The sequence below is a fragment of the Somniosus microcephalus genome, unplaced genomic scaffold, assembly GCF_052327205.1.
Source record: "Somniosus microcephalus isolate GS21.2 unplaced genomic scaffold, FLI_Smic_1.0 unresolved_chr8, whole genome shotgun sequence".
Classification (NCBI taxonomy): Eukaryota; Metazoa; Chordata; class Chondrichthyes; order Squaliformes; family Somniosidae; genus Somniosus; species Somniosus microcephalus.
The window spans coordinates 43,085,155-43,098,529 of record NW_028225186.1 but is presented as its reverse complement, the minus strand read 5'-3'; positions in this window follow the sequence as shown (position 1 = coordinate 43,098,529).

Genomic DNA, 13,375 nt, shown 5'->3' with positions numbered 1-13,375 from the left:
TGAACAGCTTCCACGAAAACTGCTCGTCGAAGTCGGGGTCACCAATATAGGAACGGAGGTTCCTGACGAAAATACTGCGTTCGACTCAGGCAATCAAAACAACGAACTTTAATGGAACAAAACAGGATTTAACTAGAAACTGCTGGAATACATCGAATACAGGTCTGCTCTCTTTGAAGGCTCCACGAGGACGGCCCTTCTGGTCCGAAGGCTGACGTCATGACGTCATCACGTTCTTTCCGCCATTGGGGGCACGCGTGACGAAAGGCATGACGTCATCACGTTGAAACCGCGCTGTAAAGGTAACTAGACATAGTACAGTTAAACAGTGTTATTAAAGGTACAGACACAGGCTGTAACTACATTGCTGTTAAAGGAATTATGTACAACCACTCTGAGTCCATAGGTGGCTCCGCCACAATGTGCTGTTCGTCCCGGATCATTCTGTTTCTGTTTAAAAGGGATGTGCTGTCAGTCCCGGATCATTCTGTGTCTGTTTAAAAGGGATCTACTTTTCGTCCCGGATCATTCTGTGTCTGTTTAAAAGTGATGTGCTGTCAGTCCCAGGTCATTCTGTGTCTGTTTAAAACGTATGTGCTGTCAGTCCCGGATCATTCTGTTTCTCCTTACAAGTGATCTTCTGTCAGCCCGGGATCATTCTATGTCTGTTTAAAACGGGTGTTACATAATATTATAGAATCTGCGCCACAGAAACAGTCCATTTGCACGAACTGGTCTCCACACGAGGCTCCTCCTTCTGTACTTCCACTCACCAAAAAAACCAGGATCAATAATGGTAACCATGAAACTATCGGATTCTCATTAAAACCCATCTGGTTCACTAATGTCTTTCAGGGAAGGAAATTTGCCGTCCTTACCTGGTCTGGCCTATGAGTGACTCCAGATCACAGCAATGTGGTTGACTCTGAACTGCCCTGTGAAAGGGCCTGGCAAGCCACTCAGTTGTAACAAACCGCTACAAAACAAAATAATAAAAATGAATCTGGGCGGACCACCTGTCCTGATCCATATCAACCTCCTCCTGAGGTCCCCACCACCACAGAAGCCAGACTTCAGCCAATTCGATTCACTCCACGTGATATAAAGTAACGGCTGAGCACACTGTATACAGCAAAGGCTATGTTGCCCTGAAACATCCCGGCTATCATGCTGGAGACTTGCGATCCAGAACTAGTTGCACATCTAGCCTAGTGGTTCTGGTGCAGCTACTACACTGGCATCTAACCAACAATGTGGAAGACTGCTCAGGCATGTCCTGTCCTCAAAAAGCAGGGCAAATCCAATCCAGCCAATTACCGCCCCATCAATCTACCCTCAATCATCAGCAAAGTGATGGAAGTTGTCATCGACAGTGCTATCAAGTGGCACTTACTCACCAATAACCTGCTAATTGATGCCCATTTTGGATTCGGCCAAAGCCACGAAATTCCCGACTTCATTACAGCCTTGGTCCGAAATGAAAAAAAGTGCTGAATTCCAGAGGAGAAGTGCGAGTGACTGCCGTTGAGATCAAGGCAGCATTTGACTGAGAGTGGCATCAAGGAGCCCTAGTAAATCTGAAGTCAATGGGAATCGGGGGGTGGGGTGGAAACTCTCCATTAGTTGGAGTCATACCTAGCACAAAGGAAGATGGTTGTGGTGATTGAAGGTCAGTCATCGCAGCCCCAGGACATCGCTGCAGGATTTACTCAGGGCAGTGTCCTAGGCCCAACCATCTTCAGCTTCTTCATCAATGACCTTCCCTCCAACATAAGGTCAGACCTGGGGATGTTCGCTGATGTTTGCAGTGTTCAGTGCCATTAACAACTCCTCAGATACTGAAGCAGTCCATGCCCGCATACAACAAGACCTGAACAACATTCAGAATTGGGCTGATAACTGGCAGGTAACATTCGTGCCACAGAAGTGCCCGGCAATGATTATTTCGAACAAGCGAGAGTCCAACCACCTCCACTTAACATTCAACAACATTACCATCGCCGAATCCCATACCATCAACATCCTGGGTGTTACCTGTGACCAGAAACATAACTCGGCCAGCCACATAAATGCTGTGACAACAAGAGAAGGTCAGAGGTATTCTGCGGCGGGTGACTCACCTCCTGACTCCTCAAAGCCTTTCTACAACCTAGAAGGCACAAATAAGGAGTGTGATGGAATACTCTCCACTTGCCTGGTTGAGTGTAGCTCCAACAATACGCAAGAAGCTCGTCACCATCCAGCACAAAGCAGCCCGCTTGATTGGCACCCCATCAACCACCTTAAACATTCACTCCCTCCACCAACGGTGTACCTTGGCTGCAGTGCATACCATCGACAAGATGCACTGCAGCAACTCGCCAAGGCATCTTCGACAGCATCTGCCAAATACGCGACCTCTTCCACCTAGAAGGACAAGAGAAGCAGGCACATGGGAACACCGCCACCTACAAATTCCCCTCCAAGTCACACATCATCCTGCCTTAGAAGTACATTGCCGATCAGCCATCGTCATGGTTTCAAAATCTTGGTTCGAACTCTGCTCGCAGCAACTTTGCCACAAATTCTTTATTTTATTTAATCAGCTCCCTGTGGAGATCACTGGCCCCGAATGTGATCAGAATTACCTCCACTGCACTTTATTACACTGACTAACGCAAAGCTGTTGTTCCAATTGAAACACTAATAATTTATCGGCATCCATTTGTTATTGTGGATTTGTTGGCATCTAGTGAGCAATACACGCACAAAACAGCATCAAAATACTAATTAATAAAGAGCCCTGCAGTGTTTGGAAGGAAATTACCTTCAGCTAATGAGTGGAAACGCGGTTTGGTTTTATAGAGTTGAACACGAATTAAAAATTTTGTAAAACAACGGCGGCAGGAGTCGAACCTATAATATTTTGATAACATCAGGATTAACATTGAAAGTCATATACTTTATCCATTAGGTCACGCGGCCACTAGCAATAGTGTGCAAGACAGGTGATGTCTGTGGACAGAGAAACACAGGGTCTACCTTGCAGGTCCTTGAGCTTTCGGCAGAGCTAAGGTTCTGCAGCTTTGCTTCAAAGAACTGCAGTTCCAATCTTTTCAGCAAATAACAACATTAAAAAACTATCCACACCAGCAAAAATTAAATGGCCGGTACGGGAATCAATTCCGTGACCTTGGCGGTATTAGCACCACGCTCTAACCAACTGAGCTATCCGGCCTTGTTCCGCTTATTTCATTGTTACATTCAATTTATGTTGATTTCTGGTCTTTGTCAGTTGAATTCGAAGGCTGTAAAAGAAAGACTCGGATTTCTACAGCGCCTTTCACCAAGGACGTCTCAAAACGCTTTAGAGCTAATGAAGTTGTAGTCACTGTTGTAATGTAGGAAAAGCAGCAGCAGCCAATTTGTGCACAGCAAGCTTCCACAACTAGCAATGTTACAATCAAGAATAATCTGTTTTCGTGATGGTGATCTACGGATAAGTATTGGCTACAGGACACCGGGATGAACCTCACCAGCCTGTTCTTCTTCCAATAGTGCCATGGGAACATTTATGTCCACCCGAGAGGGCAGAGGGGGCCTCAGTTTTGGAATTGTATTCCACCACAATTTGCTACCTTATGGACCAGCAGATCCCTCACTTTACCATTAGCATCAAGACAGAGGACCAACCCTGGTTCAATGAGGAGTGTAGAAGTGCATGTCAGGAGCAGCACCAGGCATACCTAAAAATGAGGTGCCAACCTCATAAAGCTACAACACAGGACTACACACATGCTAAACTATGGAAACAGCATGTGTAGACAGAGCTAAGCGATCCAACAACCAACGGATCAGAACAAAGCTCTGAAATCCTGCCACATCGAGTCATGACTTTAAATTTTATTTAATTCGTGCCGAAGGTTTGAAAATCGCTGGCAAGCCAGCATTAATTGCCCATCCCTAATTGCCCTTGAGAAGGTGGTAGTGAGAAGCCCTCTTGACCCGCTGCAGTCAATGTGGTGAAGGTACACCAATAGTAATGTTAGGGAGGGATTTCCAGGATTTTGACCGAGTGACGATGAAGTTATGGTGATATATTTTCACGTCGGGATGGTGTGTAACTTGGAGGGGAACGTGGAGGTGATGGTGTTCCCATGCACCGGCTGCCCTTATAAGAACAAAAGAAATAAGAGCAGGAGTGGTCCATTCGACCCCTCGAGCCTGCTCCGACATACAATAAGATCATGGCTGATCTGATCAGGCCTCAACTCGAATTTTCTGCCTGCTGACCCATAACCCTTGACTCTCCTGTAGTTCAACAATTTGTCTATCTCAGCATTGAATATAATCAATGATTCAGGCTCCACAGCTCTCTGGGGTAGATAATGCCAAAGATTCTGAACCCTCTGAGAGAAGAAACTCATCTTCATCTCCGTCTTAAATGGACAAACCCTTATTCTGAAACCATGCCACCTGATTCTAGATAAACCCATGAGGGAAAACAGCCCCTCAGCATCTACCCTGTCAGGCCCCTCAGAATCTTATATGTTTCCATATGATCACCTCTCATTCATCTAACCTCCAATGAGTAAAGGCCCAACCTGCTCAACCTTTCCTCATAAGACAATCCCTTCATCCCAGGAATCAACCTAGAGAACCTTCTCTGAACTGTCTCCAATGCAAGTAAAAACTCCTTAATTAAGGAGAACAAAAATGTATGCAACTGTACAGTTATATCAGGACTTCCCTACATTTATACTCAATGCCCTTGCCATAAAGGCCAACATTCCATTCGCCTTCTAAATTACTGCATGCTAACTTTTTGTGTTTCATGTACGAGGACACTCAGATCCCTCTTAACCGAAGCATTCTGTAGTCTCTCTCCATTTTAATAATATTTTGCTTTTCTGTTCTTCCTACCAAATTGAATAACATCACATTGTCCCACATTATACTCCATCTGTCAAATTTTTACCCACTCACTTAATCTATCTATATCCCTTTGAAGACTTGTGTCATTCTCACAACTTGCTTTCCCACCTATCTTTGTATCATCATCAGATTAGTCTGTGGTAGAGGTCGCGGGTTTGTGAGGTGCTGTCGAAGGAGCCTTGGTGAGTTGCTGCTGTGCATCTTGTAGATGGTACAAACTCCAGACACGGTGTGTTGGTGGTGGAGTGAGTGAATGTTATGGCAATGGCTGGGGTGCCAATCAAGCGGGCTGCTTTGTCCTGGATGGTGTCGAGATTGTTGAGTTTTGTTGGAGCTGCACTCATCCAGGCAAGTGGAGATATTCCAACACACTCCTGATTTGTCCCTTGTAGAAGGTGGAAATGATTTGTGGAGTCAGGAGATGGGACACTCGGCGCAGTATACCGAGCCTGTGACTTGCTCTTGTAACCACACTCTTCATCTGAATGGTAACCCCAAGGATGTTGATGTTTTCGATTGTATTCTGCAATTGTTTTCAGAACCCACCACCAACTCAATTACGTAGCCACTGACCCCATCCCTCTTACTATCATTTGTCTGAGGCTAAACCACATTGTTCACAACCTTGATGTCATATTTGCCCCTGAAATGAGCTTTCCATCATATATCCACAGCATTACAAAGACCACCTACTTCCTTCTCCATAACATCACCCATCTCCGCCTTTGCCTCAGCTCATCTGCTGCTGAAAACCTCATCCATGCCTTTGTTACCTCTGGACTTGACTATTCCAATGCACTCCTGGCTGGCCTCCGACAATCCACCCTACATATACTTGAGGTGAACCAAAACTACGCTGCCCTTTTCCTAACACGCACCAAGACCCGTTCGCACATCACCCATGTGCTCACTGACCTACATTGACTCCCGGTTAAGCAGTGTCTCGATTTCAAAATTCTCACCCTTGATTTCAAATCCCTCCATGGCCTCGCCCCTCCCTATCTCTGTAATCTCCTTCAGCCCCACAACCTCCTGAGATATCTGCGCTCGTCTAATTCTTCCCTCTTGAGCATCCCTGATTATAATCGCTCAACCTTTGGTGGCCGTGCCTTCTGTTGCCCTAAGCTTTGGAATTCCCTGCCAAAACCTGCCCGCCTCTCTTTCCTCCTTTAAGACACTCCTTAAAAACTATCTCTTTGACCAACCTTTTGGTCTCCTGCCCTAATTTCTCCTTCTGTGGATTGGTGTCAATTTTTTGTCTGAAAATACTCCTGTGCAGCGCCTTGTGACTTTTTACTACATTAAAGGCGCTATATAAATTCAAGTTGCTGTTGTTGATGATGGTGGTTTGGGATTCGGTGATGGTAATGCTGTTGAATGTCAACGGGCGGTGATGAGACTTTTGCTTGTTGGAGCTGATTGTCTGGCGCTTGTGTTGGCTCTGTTCATGTGTGTCACAAGGTGACATATCTACAGCATTTACCGATTGGTTAGTGTATGATCGACAACTGCAGGTTGTATGCAGAAAGATTAATGAAGAAAAATGACAGAAAGTGTCTCGAAAATATAAGTTTAGGACACATATACACCACCTAACTGCGGGTTAGCTCAGTTGGTTGGAGCGTGGCGTTAATAATGTCAATATCGCGGTTCTATCCCACTACGGGTTATTGACATTTTTGTTTTGAGTTAGTCTCTTGTTGTTTTTGAGCAGGTTAAAAAAGTTTGGAAGGAAACTCACACGGGGCCTGCAATATTTTGATGCAAAGCTACCGAGTTAGTTCTGCTGAGAGCTCATGGACCTGAAATGTTAACCCTGTGTTTCTACGTCCACAGTTGTTCCCTGACCTGTTGTGTGTTTCCAGCATTTAATGAACAATTCCAGATCCAGCATCTGCTGCAATTTGCTTTTTATTTTACTGCAGTGTCCCAGCTTCTATTAAGAAATACAAATGTTGTGGTTAGTATCTGGAGTGCACTGACTGAAAGGGTGGTGGAGGCAGATTCAAGAGTAGCTTTCAAAAGGGAAAAACATTTCAGGGCTGCAGGGAAAGGGCGGGTGAGTGGGACAAGCTGTAGTGATCTTGTAGAGACCCGGCATGGGCTCGTCGGCCGAATGGCCTCCTCCTGTGCGGTAACCATCCTATGATTCTATTAAAGACTCTATAAGTGCAAATCTTTCTTTTAGATCCTGCTGAGAAAATAGTGAATGAGCCAACAGAACGGAAAATCAACCATAATTGAACTGATAGCCACAGGTTAGCTCAGTTGGTTACAATGTTGTTTTAATAATGCCAAGATCGCGGGCTCGAACCCCATAAGAGCCATTTGATTTTTGGTAGAGAGGGTAGATACTTGATTTTGTTATTTGTTGAAAAGTTTGGATGGAAACTCACACGGGACCTTCAATATTTTGAAGCAAAGCTGGAAATCCTGAGTTATGACCTGCGGAGTGTTTCCAACATTAAATGAACAATTCCAGATCCATCGGGACTTCTCGTATTTCAATCAGTGAACGGTTCACAGCCGCTGATTAATTTGGAGTGCAAAGAGTAGAACTGAAATAAATACAATCCCGGAGTTTAATCACTCATTATTAACATACCGCCAGAAACAGAACATTCGGCCTAATCAGTCCACGCCGCCGTTTATGCTCCACCCGAGCCTCCTCCCGTTTTTCCTCATCTAAATCTATCAGCATAACCCTCTATCCTCTTCTCCCTCTTTTGCTTAACTAGCCTCCCCTTAAACGCATCTATACTATTCAACCACTCCCTGTGGTAGCCAGCTCGACATTCTCAGCACTCTTTGGGTAAAGATATTTCTGCTGAATTCCAAATTGGATTTCTTGCTGACTATCTTATATTGATGGCCTCTAGTTATGCTCTTCCCCACAAGTGGATACACTCTCTTACCCCAGTAAAAAGCAGTGCCCGGGGACTGTACCCCAGTAAGAGGGAGTGCCCAGGTACCGTACACCAGTAACAGGGGGCGCCCAGGGACAGTACCCTAGTAACAGGGAGCGCGCAGGGACAGTACCCCAGTAACAGGGAGTGCCCAGGGACTGTACCCCAGTAACAGGGGGTTCCCAGGGACTGTACCTCAGTAACAGGGAGAGCCCAGGGATGGTACCCCAGTAACAGGGAGCGCCCGGGGACAGTAACACTGTAAAAGGGAGTGCCCACGGACTGTACCCCAGTAAAAGGGAGTGCCCAGGGACCGTACCCCAGTAATATAGAGTTCCGAGGTACTGTACCCCAGTAACAGGGAGTTACCAGGGACTGAACCCAATAACAGGGAGTGCCCAGGGTATGTACCCCAGTAACAGGGGGTGCCCAGGGTCTGTACCTCAGTAACAGAGAGTGCCCTGTGACTGTATCCTAGTAACAGGGAGTGCCCAGGGACTGTACACCAGTAACCGAGACTGCACAGGGTACGTATCCCAGTAACAGGGAGCGACCAGGGATTGTTCCCCAGTATCAGGGAGTGCCCAGGGACCGTACCCCAGTAACAGGGAGTGCCCGAGGACCGAACCCCAGTAACAAGGAGTTCCGAGGGACTGTACCCCAGTAGCAGGGAGTGTCCAGCGACTGTCCATAGTAACAGGGAGCGCCCGGGGACTGTACCCCAGTAACAGGGAGTGCCCAGGGACTGTACCCCATTAACAGGGAGAGCCCAGGGACTGTACCCCAGTAACGGGGAGTGCCCAGGGACCATAACGCAGTAGGAGGGAGTAAGAGGGGCCCGTACCCCAGTAACAGGGAGTGCACAGGGACCGTTCATCAGTAACAGGGTGTGCCCAGGAACTGTACCCCAGTAACAAGGAGTGCCCAGCGATGTATCCCATTAACAGGGAGTGCACGGGGACCGTTGCCCAGTAACAGGGAGTGCCCAGGTACAGTACCCCAGTAACAGCGAGTGCCCAGGGACTGTATCCCAGTAACAGTGAGTGCCCAGGGACTGCACCTCAGTAACAGGGAGTGCCCAGGGACCGGTCCCCAGTAACAGGGAGAGCCCAGGGACTGTACTCCAGTGACAGGGAGTGCCCAGGGACCATACCCCAGTAAAAGGGAGTGCCCAGGGACTGTACCCCAGTAACACGGATAGCCCAGGGCCTGGACCCCAGTAACAGGGAGAGCCATGGTACTGTACCCCAGTAACAGAGAGTTTCCAGGGACTGTGCCGTATAACAGGGATGCCCAGGGATCATACCCAATTAACAGGGAGTGCCCAGTCACTGTACCCCAGTAACAGGGAGCGCCCACGAACTGCACCCCAGTAACAGCTCGTGCCGGGGACTGAACCCCAGTAACAGAGAGAGCCCAGGGACCGTACCGCAGCACAGGGAGTGCCCAGGGACTGTACTCTAGTAACATGGAGTACCCAGGTACTGTACCCCATTAACAGGGAGTTTCCAGGGACTGTACCCCAGTGACAGGGAGTGCCCAGGGACTGTACCCCAGTAACAGGGAGTGCCCAGGCACTGTACCCCAGTAACACAGAATGTCCAGCGACTGTACCCCAGTAACAGTGAGTGCCCAGGAACTGTACCCCAGTAACAGGGAGTGCCCAGGGACAGTACCCCATTAACAGGGAGTGGAATGGACTGTACCCCAGTAATATAGAGAGCCCAGGGACTGTACTCCAGTAAGAGCGAATGCTCAGGGACTTTACCCCAGTAACAGAGAGTGCCCAGGGTCTTTACCCCAGTAACAGGCAGCGCCCAGGGACAGTACCTCAGGAGCAGTGAGTGGCCGGGGACTGTGCACCAGTAAGAGGGAGTACCCAGGGACTGTACCCCAGTAACAGGGAGTGCCCGGGGATTGTACCCCAGTAACAGGAACTGCCCCGGGACTGTAACCCAGTAATAGGGAGAGCTCGGGGTCTGTACCCCAATAACAGGGAGTGCCCAGGGACTGTACCCCAGTAACAGCGAATGCCAATGGTCTGTACCCAGTAAAAAGGAGTGGCCAGGGACTGTACCTCAGTAACAGAGAGTGCCCAGGGACCGTTCCCCAGTAACAGGGAGATCCCGGGGACTGTACCTCAGTAACAGGGAGTGCCCAGGGACGGTTGCCCAGTAACAGGGAGTGCCCAAGGACCATACCCCAGTAACAGGTAGAGCCCAGGGACTGTACCCCAGTAACAAGGTGTGGCCGGGACTGTACCCCAGTAACAGGGAGTGTACAGGCACTGTACCCCAGTAACAGGGAGTGCCCAGGGACTGTACCCCAGTAACAGGGAGTGCCCAGGGACCGTACCACAGTAACAGGGTGTGCCCAGCCCTGCACTCATATAACAGGGAGTGCCCAGTGTCTGTACCCCAGTAAAAGAGAGTGCCCAGGTTCCATACCCCAGTAACAGGGAGTGCCCAGGGACTGTACAACAGCAACAGGGAGTGCCCAGAGACCGTACCACAGTAACAAGGAGTGCCCAAGGACCGTACCCCAGTAACAGGGAGTGACCAGGGTCCGTTCCCCAGTAACAGGGAGTGCCCAGGAACCGTAACCTATAACAGGGATGCCCAGGGACCATATGCAATTAACAGCAAGTGCACAGGGACTGTTCCCCAGTAACAGGGAATGCCCAAGGACTGTACCCCTGTAACAGAGAGGGCCCGGGGACTGTACCCCAGTAACAGGGCGTGCCCAGGGACTGTAACCCTGTAACAGAGAATGCCCAGGGACCATACCCCAGTAACAGGGAGTGGCCAGGGACTGTACCCTAATAACGTGGAGTGCGCACGTACTGGAGCCCAATAACTGGGAGTTCCCAGGGACTGTACCCCATTAACAGGGAGTGCCCAGGACTGTACCCCAGTTACAGGGAGTGTACAGGGACGGTACCCCAGTAACAGGGTGTGCCCAGGGACCATACTCCAGTAACAGTGAGTGCCCAGGGCTGCACTCATGTAACAGGGAGTGCCCAGGGTCTGTATCCCAGTAACAGGGAGTGCCTAGGAACTGTAATGCAGGAACAGGGATTGCCCAGGAACTGTATCCCAGTGACAGGGAGTGCCCAGGTACCGTGCCCCAGTAACAGGGATTGCCCGTGGACTGTATCCCAGTAACAAGGAGTGCCCAGGGACTGTATCCCAGCAACAGCAAGTGCTCAGGGACTGTACCCCATAACAGGGAGTGCCCAGGGACCGTAACCCAGAAACAGGGGTTCCCAGGGTCTGTACCCCAGTAACAGGGAGTGCCCAGGGACTGTACTCCAGTAAAAGGGAGTGCCCAGGGACTGTACCCCAGTAACAGGGAGAGCCCAGGGACTGTACCCCAGTAACAAGGTTGCCCGGGACTGTACCACAGTAACAGGGAGTGTACAGGCACTGTACCCCAGTAACAGGGAGTGCCCAGGGACCATACGCAATTACCAGGGAGTGCACAGGGCCTGTACCCCAGTAACAGCGAGTGCCTGGCTACTGTACCCCTGTAACAGAGCGTGCCCAGTTACTGTACCCCAGTAACAGATAATTCCCAGGGATCGTACCCTAGTAACAGGGACTGGCCAGGGACTGTACCCTCGTAATATGGAGTGCCCAGGTACTGTAACCCAATCACAGGGGGTTCCCAGGGACTGTACCCCAGTAACTGGGTGTGCCCAGGGACCGTACTCCAGTAACAGGGAGTGCGCAGGGACTGTACCCCAGTAACAAGGAGTGCCCAGGACTGTACCCCAGTAACAGGGAGTGTACAGGGACTGTACACCAGTAACAGGGATGGCCCGTGGACTGTATCCCAGTAACTGGGCGTGCCCAGGGACTGTATCCCAGTCACAGCGAGTGCTCAGGGACTGTACCCCATAACAGGGAGTGCCCAGGGACCGTACCCCATAAACAGGGCTTCCCAGGGTCTGTACCCCAGTAACAGGGAGTGCCCAGGGACTGTACTCCAGTTAAAGGGAATGCCTCGGGACTGTACCCCAGTAACAGGGAGAGCCCAGGGACTGCACCCCAGTAAAAAGGTGTGCCCGGGGCTGTACCCCAGTAACAGGGAGTGTACAGGCACTGTACCCCAGTAACAGGGAGTGTCGAGGGACCGAACCCCAGTAACAGTGAGTGTCCAGCCCTGCACTCATGTAACAGGGAGTGCCAAGGGTCTGTATCCCTGTAACAGGGAGTGCCCAGGAACCGTACCCCAGTAACAGGGAGTGCCCAGGGACTGTACCACAGCAACAGGGAGTGCCCAGAGACCGTTCCCCAGTAACAGGGAGTGACCAGGGTCCGTACCCCAGTAACAGGGAGTGCCCAGGAACCGTAACCTATAACAGGGAAGCCCAGTGACCATACGCAATTAACAGGGAGTGCACAGGGACTGTACCCCAGTAACAGCGAACGCCCAAGGACTGTACCCCAGTAACAGGGAGTGCCCGATGACTGTACCCCAGTAACAGGGCGTGCCCAGGGACTGTACCCCTGTAACAGAGAATTCCCAGGGACCGTACCCCAGTAACAGGGAGTGGCCACGGACTGTACCCTAGTAACATGGAGTGCCCACGTTCTGGAGCCCAATAACAGGGAGTTCTCAGGGACTGTACCCCAGTAACAGGGAGTGCCCAGGGACAGTACCCCAGTCACAGGGAGTGCCCAGGGACCATAACGCAGTAGGAGGGAGTAAGAGGGGCCTGTACCCCAGTAACAGGGCGTGCACAAGGACAATTCATCATTAACAGGGTGTGCCCAGGAACTGTACCCCAGTTAAAAGGGAGTGCCCAGCGACTGTACCCCATTAACAGGGAGTGCCCAGGGACTGTACCCCAGTAACAGGGAGTGCCCAGGGACTGTACTCCAGTAAAAGGGAGTGCCCAGGGACTGTACCCCAGTAACAGGGAGAGCCCAGGGACTGTACCCCAGTAACAAGGTTGCCCGGGACTGTACCACAGTAACAGGGAGTGTACAGGCACTGTACCCCAGTAACAGGGAGTGCCCAGGGACCATACGCAATTACCAGGGAGTGCACAGGGCCTGTACCCCAGTAACAGCGAGTGCCTGGCTACTGTACCCCTGTAACAGAGCGTGCCCAGTTACTGTACCCCAGTAACAGATAATTCCCAGGGATCGTACCCTAGTAACAGGGACTGGCCAGGGACTGTACCCTCGTAATATGGAGTGCCCAGGTACTGTAACCCAATCACAGGGGGTTCCCAGGGACTGTACTCCAGTAACTGGGTGTGCCCAGGGACCGTACTCCAGTAACAGGGAGTGCGCAGGGACTGTACCCCAGTAACAAGGAGTGCCCAGGACTGTACCCCAGTAACAGGGAGTGTACAGGGACTGTACACCAGTAACAGGGATGGCCCGTGGACTGTATCCCAGTAACTGGGCGTGCCCAGGGACTGTATCCCAGTCACAGCGAGTGCTCAGGGACTGTACCCCATAACAGGGAGTGCCCAGGGACCGTACCCCATAAACAGGGCTTCCCAGGGTCTGTACCCCAGTAACAGGGAGTGCCCAGGGACT